This window comes from Lissotriton helveticus, chromosome 12, assembly GCF_964261635.1.
Source record: "Lissotriton helveticus chromosome 12, aLisHel1.1, whole genome shotgun sequence".
NCBI lineage: Eukaryota > Metazoa > Chordata > Amphibia > Caudata > Salamandridae > Lissotriton > Lissotriton helveticus.
Window position 1 is genome coordinate 825335051 of NC_136073.1, and position 11243 is coordinate 825346293.

General features: G+C 47.1%; 1 non-coding gene across 1 annotated transcript; it reads left to right on the forward strand.

Annotated features, from left to right (window-relative positions):
• The first annotated feature begins 5731 nt into the window (after positions 1-5731).
• Positions 5732-5804, forward strand: TRNAV-AAC (transfer RNA valine (anticodon AAC)). The gene has a single exon. It is a non-coding gene; the product is annotated as a tRNA-Val (tRNA).
• The last annotated feature ends 5439 nt before the right edge of the window (positions 5805-11243 follow it).

Consider the following 11243-nt stretch of genomic DNA (forward strand, 5'->3'; position numbering starts at 1 on the left):
TGTTTTTTTTATTTTATATAAATATTTTTTATTTAGTTTGCATATAAAAAATCCTAAAAATGTAGTAAGTGCCCCCTCCCTCCCCTATTCGGTGTCACATTTGGAGGTGGTCAGATAAGATCTTTCTTTCACCTCCCATGGTCAGAGAGCAGTGTGCTGTTGATGGGTCCATGAAATCAGTATCAGGCTTTTTGGGTCCCGCCTCAGCCCTTGGCCTTCCCTACACTCCTGTCTTCAACGCACCACTGTCTTCAATTCTTCCATTTGACAGCCTGGATCATTGGGACCTCAAATTTGATCAGCTTACCTTACCTGGGGACTGTGTGCCCATGCTTTTTAGGCAGCTAGAGCTGCTGCCACAAGTAAACCCTATGATTTAAAATGGAAGCAGTTTGTGGGTTGATTTCATTTTGCCTAAGATACAATTTCCCCTTACAAATTTCTACCATACCTTCCTTAGTTGGCCAAGACTGGACTAAGATATGTCTCAACTAAATTACACTTGGCGGCAATCTCTCAATGCCTTCTTTTCCTATCCTCTGTTCACAGCTGTCCCGGGTCTGGCCTCTGAGTGCCTCTGGCCATGAGGCTGTAGTTCAGCCACAGCTCACCGCTCTGCTCTCCGGGGCCACAGGGCCACCAATGTTAGGCCCCCAGAATAGAGCACCTCTGTCCAACCAGCAGCAGATAGCCAGGTCTGGTGGCTCAGTGGGCTAATGCATCCACTGAAGGAATGTTGTGTTTGAGCTCCAGGTTTGAATTCTGGAGGGTCCACTCAGCCTTCTGAGACTGATTAAATGAGTGGTCCACTGAGTTGGGGAACAACAAACATCTGTTATTTCAGTGCCAAGATACCCTTCAGGGTAACACTTGTGTTGCAAATCCACATATCATAATTCCGGTGGGACTTCCACGCGATCTCGACCCGTGCACTACGACCTACTACCCGAACACCAGCCGCACTGGTCCCAGTGGCAGCAGTCGGCAGCTCCTCAGAAACTTGACTCCTCTTTTCCTGAGATTGGTGGGGTTTTGTGGAAGTCAGATGGCAGGGTCTGCCTTCATACAAGAGTCTCCAGATGCTCAGGTGGAAGGGACGTTCTTTATTGCATGTTAGGCCCCTTAAAATAAGGCAACCGCATATTGGTCGTGTATGGGCTCCGTCCTCCGTCAACTTCTATATCCTAGCGTCCACTCACCAGCTCAGACGGACAAGGTTTGGGGGCACACACAGGGTACCACACGCATTCCTTTTTTTGCATACAAGAAAACAAAGAACTGCCATTTCCTTGCATATAAAGTACAGGGACAATTACTCACCATCACCCAGTCCTTAAAACTAGCTTACACATTCATCCAAAAACACCAGTTACGTTCTTGAACGACCTGTTCAATAATCTAATACCCATTCAAACACACAAGACTATAGTCACAAAAACTCAGCGATGGGTCAAGACATGAGGCCCCCACACCTTGTTTCATTCAAAGTAGCTAGACAGCAAATAGGGTATGACTACCATTGCACAAGGGTCCCAGATATCTGCATACTTACATTGACACCATACAACATTTGTAGACAGAAGACATGTAGTGACGAGGGCCCAGCCACTCAACTGGCAGGGCACAGAACTCGCCAGCTTCCTTCAACAATGGGGTTCCCATCACCCCGAAGTTACACATTCAAGACACAAACAAAAACAGAAAATGTAAGCATACATCACCTTAACTCAAATCTCCCTTCACCGAAATCCAAGACAAAACCTTTTATCACAACAACACTTATAGACCAAGTCACCAGACTTCCACATCACACTGATAAACCACACAGGGGATATAGACACAACAAACTCTCACACTTTTTTCGTAATCCACAAGCAACACAGCCCCAGAAGGACAGCACACTCCACCACAAACCCACACAAAAATTCGGCCCAGCACCACTGAATACCCCGTAGTATTTGCTGGCCAAACCAACCTGGTGAAAAGCCAGGCTGAAGAAAGCACTTCATCTGCTTCTAGTGCCACGCCCTCTGGAAAGCGGTACAAAAGGGGGTGGTGATGGATGGAGCATCTGAACCAATCAAACACTCACACCCAGTCAACAGATCTGGGTTTAATCCATCACCGTTCTTTAGCCCACTCTGCCACCCCAGTTCAGACATGGCCATATGCAAATCAGTCTGACCCTGTGCCTCATGGGAACAGCCCAGCCCGAACTGCCAAGCCATGCCTTCCCTGGACCGGACACAAGCTTCCAGGAACGGTTTCAGGGTCTGGAAACGGCATCAAAAATTGTCATTGCGTCTTCCTGACACAATGATGACAGCCTCCATTGACTCATACTGGAAAATTATTAACAGAGCACAACAATCAAACACTACAGCAATCCAGCAATACAACCCTTGACTGCAGACCACATCAGCACGTAAAGAGGTACTCACCTACAACACTCGAGCTACATCAGACACTACCATTCAAACGCAACACTGGCTCCCATTTCACTCACACCGAACACAAACGCTCCACAAAACAATCAGAAATTTACTCTACCTCTATCACCACATACCTGTAAAAATCTTCCCATTTGTACAGGATAACGATTGGTCTGAAGGCACACTCAGACAAAACCTGGCTATTTTCCACAAGACCATGAGATACTACAGTCCCTAACATTTTCACTCTATGAGTTGATTCCACATGCAACCAGTGGCGGCTGGCTTATATCGAGAGTGGTGAGGCGAAGGGTGGGCACAGAGAACAAATCACTTTCCTTCGCAGGCAGTGTGACGTTATCCTTCCTCAGGTATTTTCCAGGAAGCTCCTGATGCGGAAAACTGCACTACCCAATCCTGGTGCTGCTTTCACAGCAGGAAAGCAGTGCCAGGATTGGATAAAGTAGCCACTCTCATCGGTCCTCAGCTCTCTGGAGGCCAGTGCTTACGCTAACCCAGCGGTCTAAGACAGCTAGGTTAGAGAACTTTAAAATGTGCATGTCTGGCTGGCCGTCTCTAGATGACCAGCCAAACAGACATGCGCATTTTAAAGTGCACGGCTCTCCTCTGCTGCCACTCTGCAGCACTGGCCCCGCCTCATCCTGACAGTTGAGGACGGGTTGCTGAAAAATAAAACTGTAATAAATAAACTTTATTAGCGTTGAATTTTTCAGCTTTGGGGCGACGCTCCTCCCCTCAAATGGAGGAGCCGCCCCTACATTCAACCTCTAACAACATGGCACTTCTGTTTATCCACATCCCACCCATGGGGTACTCCCCATTGCACTTCTCCCTTCGGGATGATCTTTTCCCCAATTTAGCACACCCTGGGCTACTCCCCCAACAAAATGTGTCATGATATGATACTAAACTTCTCCTACTTCCCATACGGTTCCCCACCATGCAACCTCTTACAACATGGTGCAACACTTACCAAACTTTGCATACCATTGCCTCATACAACCTCAAGAGAGTTCTGCTGTTTCCCAGTTACCGCTAATGCACCCTCAAGTGTACTACACTTTTATCTCTTGCTACAGGGTACTACTCTTCTCAACATTCGCAGTCCTTGGATATGCACAATAGCACACGGATGAGCACTAATGTGTCTATTTTAATTTGATCCTCGTCGCCAAAATGTTTGTTAGCTAGTTACTGTCAGGGCTCCAACCTCCCTCTAATTGTCTCTAGCTTCCACTCTAGACCACACACCAACATTCTATTACATCATTCATTCTGTGCATTCCTTATAGCCTATTCAGACATACAGGAAATGGGGACGCACAGGATACTATGGGGCAACTATACCTCAACATACCAAGTAGATCCTGCTTCAGTCATGTCTCCAGGAGGCAAGATGCTGTAGACATGGGATAGGGTCATTCCAGCTTCACGTCTTCCAGACCCCCAGCTCCCAGGCTCACATTGCTTATGCTACCAGCTGCCGAAATCCTCAGCGTGGTGCATACAAGGGGGCAGATTTACAAGCCCCTTGCGCCTCTTTTACGCTGCCGTTGCATCACTTTTGTGGCGCAGCGGCGGCGCAAAAGATGCGCCATGGTGCGGGGTATTTACAACGTGTCGCTTCTGGGAGATGCGTCACGTTGCAAAGCCCTGCGCCAGAAAGAGGCCTTCCTGCGCAGGGGGGGCGTTCCGGCACAGGAACGCCTCCTAAAAGGGGCTGAGTGAAATCTACAATATTTCACTCAGTCACTTTGGGGCCCATGCTGCTTCAAAACCCTGCGCCTGCTTGAAGCAGGCGTAAGGATTGACTCTGCATTAACAAGATAGGGCCCCCTAGAGCATTGCTGGAGCTGCGTCGCAACTTCAGCAATGCACCACTTTTACGGCACAGATGCGTGACGCATCTATGTCGTTTTTGCCCCATGGTGCGCCGCATTGTATCTGGGAGATGCGTCACGTTGCAAAGCCCTGCGCCAGAAAGAGGCGTTCCTGCGCGGGGGGGGGGGCGTTCCGGCACAGGAACGCCTCCTAAAAGTGGCTGAGTGAAATCTACAAGATTTCACTCGGTCACTTTGGGGCCCATGCTGCGTCAAAACCCTGCGCCTGCTTGAAGCAGGCGTAAGGATTGACGCAGCATTACCAAGATAGGGCCCCCCAGAGCATTGCTGGAGCTGCCCCATGGTGCGCCGCATTGTAAATGCGGTAGAAAAGGGCTACAAAAATGCGGCGCATCCATGGCGGCGGAGGCATGGCGCACAATAAGTGGCGCATCCCTGCTGATATGCGCCACTTATTGTAAATATGCCCCAAGGAATTTTGGTGGGCTGATAGAGGGCTCAAGTTAATTCTGTTGGACTGCAGACCTAGGGAAGAAGCCGCACTAGTGTGCAGCCACCTTGGAGTATGGCTCACCAATGGCCCTCTTTAGTCTTGGGTTTTGATGCCAAGCCAGGTTAGGCCTCAGTTGTTAATCTTCCTTTGTGCCAAGACTTGTGGAGTACCATGACTTGTTAAATGGGTTACAGTGTTGGAGGTGAACAGGAGGAGATCAGACACATTCATGTAACATTATCAATATTAAGGAGGGCAAGAAAAAATATTCAACGGGGTTTGCCCGTGTAGGACTCTGAGGGAGTAGATCGCGGGTAATAATGTGACGTGAAACTGAAGACACAGGAAGGCGGTAAAAGGTGCGGAGAGTCAAACTCGAAAAGAGAAAGCACAATGAAGGTGCGAGAGAACAGTGTAAATTAAAGAAGAGGCAGATACTGGTCGGAGATGGGGTGTGGGGAGAATAGAAAAAGAGGAGAACAAGGAAAGAGAAAGAAAAATTATAAGAATGAGAAAGAAAGTAAGCGAGAACATACGGACAGAAGCGAGAAGGTAGGGGAAATACTTTGTAAATAAATAAATGCTCAAGTAAACGGAGAAAGAAGGGAGGCGTGGCTCTGGAGAGAAAAAAAGAAGGAAGAAATAGACGTAAGAACTAGAGATGAAAGGAATGTGGGTGGGAGGAAAGAAAGAGGAAATGAGTCTCCGATGTAAATGTTATTGATTGCACTGGTATTGTTCGGGTTGGTGATTTTATCATTAATAAGAACATTACCTGCATCATGCTGTGTTTAATGCAATGGATGTTTAATGCAATGGATGTTTAAGTACACATTACGTTTTGCTTGGATAAAACTGTATACAACTATGCAATTTTGTATAGGATCGTAGGGGGCAGCAGAGACATCGTCAAGTAGCCAAGGGAGAGCTCCAACAGCATGGCAGTTTCCGTAGTGTAGTGGTTATCACGTTCGCCTAACACGCGAAAGGTCCCCGGTTCGAGACCGGGCGGAAACATCAATTTTTTTTTTTTTTACTTTAAAATTTGTGATTTAGTTTTTTTTTTGTCAATGGATCCCTCCGTCATTTAAAACTTTATTTTCGCAACGAGCCGCCGTGATATATTTTTCAATGACATGTTGTGACAATTTTACAGTGGTTTAAACTCTGATTTTAAAACGCTATTTATTCATCGTTTGATATGTGAATATTGATTTAAATTCTTCCATAAACTATGTTGCAGGCAGAGGGCTGAAGTTAGAGCATACCATTGTTGAATTGCTATTCGAGACAAACTTTTCATGTAAGGATAATTTGTAAACGGATGGGGGCGCTGTACAAGCATGAAAGAGAAATGAAACCATGAAAGAGAAATGAAACCATTTATAAAGATTGATTATTTTTAAAACCAAAGGAGCTTATGAATCTTGCTAATGGAGTGTTATTCGCATACTTTATCCGTTTTATAGATCGGTCCATTGGAACCGCTTTTCACTGGGCAATAGTTTTTGGTTTTATTGCATTTTTTTTTGAGGGGGGGTGGTGTAAAAAAACCTCATACCTAATACATATAGGTAGAGGGGCTTTTGATCAGAGGACTTAATCCCTTGGGCAGTTAAATTGGCATTCACATATTGTATACCTGCCAACTTGAAGAACAATCTCGCCGTGTGAGGAGGGGGCGGGGCCTCAAGTGCAGAGAAGTACCTAGGAGGAACTTTTGAACCCCACCAGCCCCAAGCCTCCACCTCCTAAAAATAAAGGGGCAAATTTACATTTAGTGGCACATCCCTGCATATCAGCAGGGATGCGCCACTTATTGTGCGCCATGCCTCCGCCACCATTGATGCGCCGCATTTACAATGCAGCGCACCATGGGGCAAAAACAGCACAGATGCGTGACGCATCTGTGCCGTTAAGGCGGCGCATTGCTGGAGTTGCGTCGTAAGCGCCACGCAGCTCCAGCAATGCTCAGGGGTGCCCTATCTTGTTAATCCTGCGTCAATCCTTACGCCTGCTTCAAGCAGGCGCTTGGTTTTGACGCAGCATGGGCCCCAAAGTGACTGAGTGAAATCTTGTAGATTTCACTCAGTCACTTTTAGGAGGCGTTCCTGCGCCGGAAAGCCCCCTCCCCCCCGCGCAGGAACGCCTCCTTCTGGCGCAGGGCTTTACAACGGGACGCATCTCCCATATGTGTCACGTTGTTAATACCCCGCACCATGGCGCATCTTTTGCGCCACCCTGCGTCACAAAAGTGACGCAACGGCGGCCTAAAAGAGGCGCAAGGGGCTTGTAAATCTGCCCCTAAAAGCCTGGTTGTTGCTGATGTCCTGGGGTATTTTCACACCCATTAATGGAGTCGGTAGTTCAAAACCACGGAAAACGAGCTGGAAAACTACTATTACCGCACACTACATGGCCTTCAGCTTGTTTTCCCTGCCGTGTGATATTGGCTCCTCACCGGGAGACCGCGTGATTGGAGCAGATATCGTGTGTCGCACGGTGGCACCAGGTGATTTGGCAGGTATAATATTGCTTCCGTCCAGCACAGAATAGGGGGTCAGCTCACTTTACTCAATGGCTCCCTTGACTTTGAGTGACCACAAAAAAATCCTATAGACATTGTTTACATACCTCTAACAAGCATTGGAAAAGTCAAAAGGTCTTGCCTTGTTATTGGCTTTACCAATGCTTTGCAGCGTTGGGGCCAAAGCAATTTTAATTTTCGCCCTACCAGGGAGCATCAGCAAAAAAAAAAGTAAACAAAAATGGTACGATGGCACGGCCTCTGCTGTCAGTCATGTCATTTCACTGGCGCATGCATGCATGATTCATACCTGCCAACTCACACGATATCGGCTCCCATCACACTGTCTCCTGGTGAGAAGCGGATATCACACGGTGGAAAGGAAAACAATCTGAAAACCACTATAGATAGCGGTTTTCCAGCTTGTTTTCCGAGGCTTTGAACTGCCGAGGTCCATTAAGGGGTGTGAAAACACTCCAGGTCATCAGCAAGCTTTTTTTTTGTTTTTTTGTTTTTTTGTAGGCAAGGTGGGGTTCAAAAGTACCTCGTAGGTACTTCTCAGCACGAGGCCGCACCCTTCATGGCCCGCCCTCTCCCCATATGGTGAGATTTTTCCTTAAGTTGGCAGGTATGATGATTATGTATTAGTATACAGGTAATCACTCATGCACGCCCAAGTGGATTGATGTGGGCACTATTTGCTTTGCTTTTTGGTTTAGCGATCCAAGATGGAAGACGCCACTTGGGTAGGTAAGTAAAAAAAATACTTTTTTTAGTTATCAAGAAAGCACAAAAGAAACAAGCATTTACAATGCAATGGTTTCGCCTTTTGAAAAGTTTGAGCTATTGGCATTGTAAATGACAAAATTTGTATTTATGTGTTGGTTTTGAAAACAGATAAATAAATGGCATTGTCATTTACAATGCCAATAGTTAAATCTCTGGCAAATGCCACCCAAAAACACACAGACCCAACACACACAGACCCACACACACAGACCCACACACACAGACCCACACACAGAGAGAGCCACAGACAGAGAGAGCCACAGACAGAGAGAGCCACACACAGAGCTACACACACACACACACACAGCCACACACACACAGCCACACCCACCCAGAGCCACACACACCCACCCAGAGTCACACCCACCCACCCAGAGCCACACCCACCCAGAGCCACACACACCCACTCAGAGCCACACCCACCCACCCAGAACCACACCCACCCACCCAGAGCCACACACACCCACCCAGAGCCACACACACACTCAGGAGAGCAAGCACATTGAGGGGGCAGGGAAGCAAGCACAGCGAGGGGGCAGGGAAGCAAGCACAGCGAGGGGGCAGGGAAGCAAGCACAGACAGGTGGCAGGGGAGCAAGCACAGCCAGGGGGCAGGGAAGCAAGCACAGCCAGGGGGCAGGGAAGCAAGCACAGCCAGGGGGCAGGGAAGCAAGCACAGCAAGGGGGCATGGAAGCAAGCACAGCGAGGTGGCAGGGAAGCAAGCACAGCCAGGTGGCAGGGGAGCAAGCACAGCCAGGGGGCAGGGAAGCAAGCACAGCCAGGGGGCAGGGAAGCAAGCACAGCCAGGGGCAGGGAAGCAAGCACAGCCAGGGGGCAGGGAAGCAAGCACAGCCATGGGTCAGGGAAGCAAGCACAGCCAGGGGGCAGGGAAGCAAGCACAGCCAGGGGGCAGGGAAGCAAGCACAGCCAGGGGGCAGGGAAGCAAGCACAGCCATGTTTCCAGTGCTTGGCTATTCTGAACAAACGATTGGTATCCGGCCTGCCACTCAAACGAAAACAACTCCCAGAATACCTTCTATGAGCATTGGTACCCAGGAACCTGCACTAGCCTAACTGACAGGGTGGGTGTGTCTCAAACGCTGTGGGGTTAGGGTTAGGTAAGACGTGTGGAGTAGGCCCTTTTTAAAGCACCCACCCCTCAGACAATATCCACAAATGTGTGAGATAATCAGTTTTTACCTGTTCATTCACAAATGCACTTTCTGGAGCTAAATTCAGCAAATACTGTTCCTATGAGTCAGCACTCAGAATGTACCCTCGCAAATAGTGTTTGAGCCCACAAATGTTAAACTTCGGTGTGAGATATGGTTTGTGAATGAAGCCATAGAACTCCCACGCCCTACAAGTGACTAGTCTCCAACAAACAGAATCCTAGAAATAGCAGAGAGGCACAACTCAAAGGCACAGCAATAAAACTCTTTAAAACATGGGTGGGAAACGGAATGGCAGGAAATGTGGCACAAAACTGCAGACCTATCATTTCACTTTTAGTCCTGACCCATTATTAGCAGGTGAGGTGTGTCTGCAGGAAGGAAACAACTTGCCAGCTCTGTAATACAGATAAACCCTAAACAGAAAGCAAAGAGAACAGCACCATTGGTGAGGATGCAAAGCCAAAACACACACAACAAAGAGAACGTCAAGACACAGCAACAACCAGTACAAGAAACACCAACATGTAAAGCAAAACCAACACAACTGTAAAAGCAGTAATATTAAAAACACCCTGGAAACAAGACAAACAACAGACACGAAAAAGGCAATATAAAGAGTACACGCCAACTGCATATAAAATAAGATAGAATAAAAGGCAAAATAATTTCAACAAAAAGAACAAGACATGCAAAAAAGAGACAACACATAAAATATGACACGCAAACGAAGTAAAGCGCCAACCACCTGTAAAATGAGGCTGCTCTTACAATGAGTGCCCACCTGAAGTGATGGGAGGTCGATGGAAGAGCCATCTCCTCACACTACATACACTCTATTGAACAGCCTTACTGTGAGGACCTCGAGTGGGAATAAAATAAGTACAATAGGGTGCGTCCACGTACGTAATAGCACCGTTCCCACTCAAGTAACGCAATGACCAGCATGAAGCAGTGTGACATCACCACGGCAGATCAAAGAGCACCAAAACCTTCTCGGTACAAACACGTCACTGGGTCACACTGGTGTAGCGGCTCATCCTGCAAAGGTGAGGGGTGAGAAGTGTTCGCCAGGCGAAACCTAAAAATAAACAAATCGTCCACAAGCGTCACCACTCTCTCTTACTTTAATCCTTCCTTTGAGTCTCACGAAATCTGTACTTTTAAAATAATGCAAGGTGTCCCCTGTATCAAGAGACGTCCTCCCTGCACAGGACTATCTATCCCTCAATGGTGCATGAGGTAGTACGCTCCAACCTCAGGATTCTGGCTTGAAATGACTGGGCTGTACATGTTGGTGGCAAGTGATAAAAGCTAATGCAGATACAGGGACAGGCATTCATTGATGGGAGTACATTTAAACCACTAACAGCAGAATAAAAAAAGTAATCACTGCCATCACTAATTGAGTCTAGGCATTATTTCCACTTATTCAACCTTTGACGTCAATAAGGGGACTTGGCGATTTTATATAACATTATTAAACCCACATTCATCTTTGCTTCTTCGGGTTAATAACCAAGCCCTAGTTATTACAGGTGGTGTAAGATGCCATTTCTCAGGAATTCTGTCATTGCCAGCTGAATTACTCCAATGCGGAAGACGTACCTCAAAAGAAACAAGCATTTGCAATGCAATAAGTCTTGCATTCACACGATTTTGAGCTATTGGCATTGTAAATGGCTTCTATTTATGTTTTGGGTTTTAAAACATAAATACAAGGCATTGTTATTTACCATACTGATAGCTTAACAAAATGCAAGTAATCTCACCAGCTATAACAACAGAAAGTGCACTTTAAATATATCAGGTCAAAGAGCAAACACCCCGACTGGCGCAGATGAAAGCACCTCAAAATACTGAAAGCGGACAGCAACTTCACCTGAAAGCAGACATCATCTCGACCCTACCTTTTCTCGATTGTTGTGCATATTTTTGGGGAAAGGAAAGCAGCCTGCCCAACTGAAG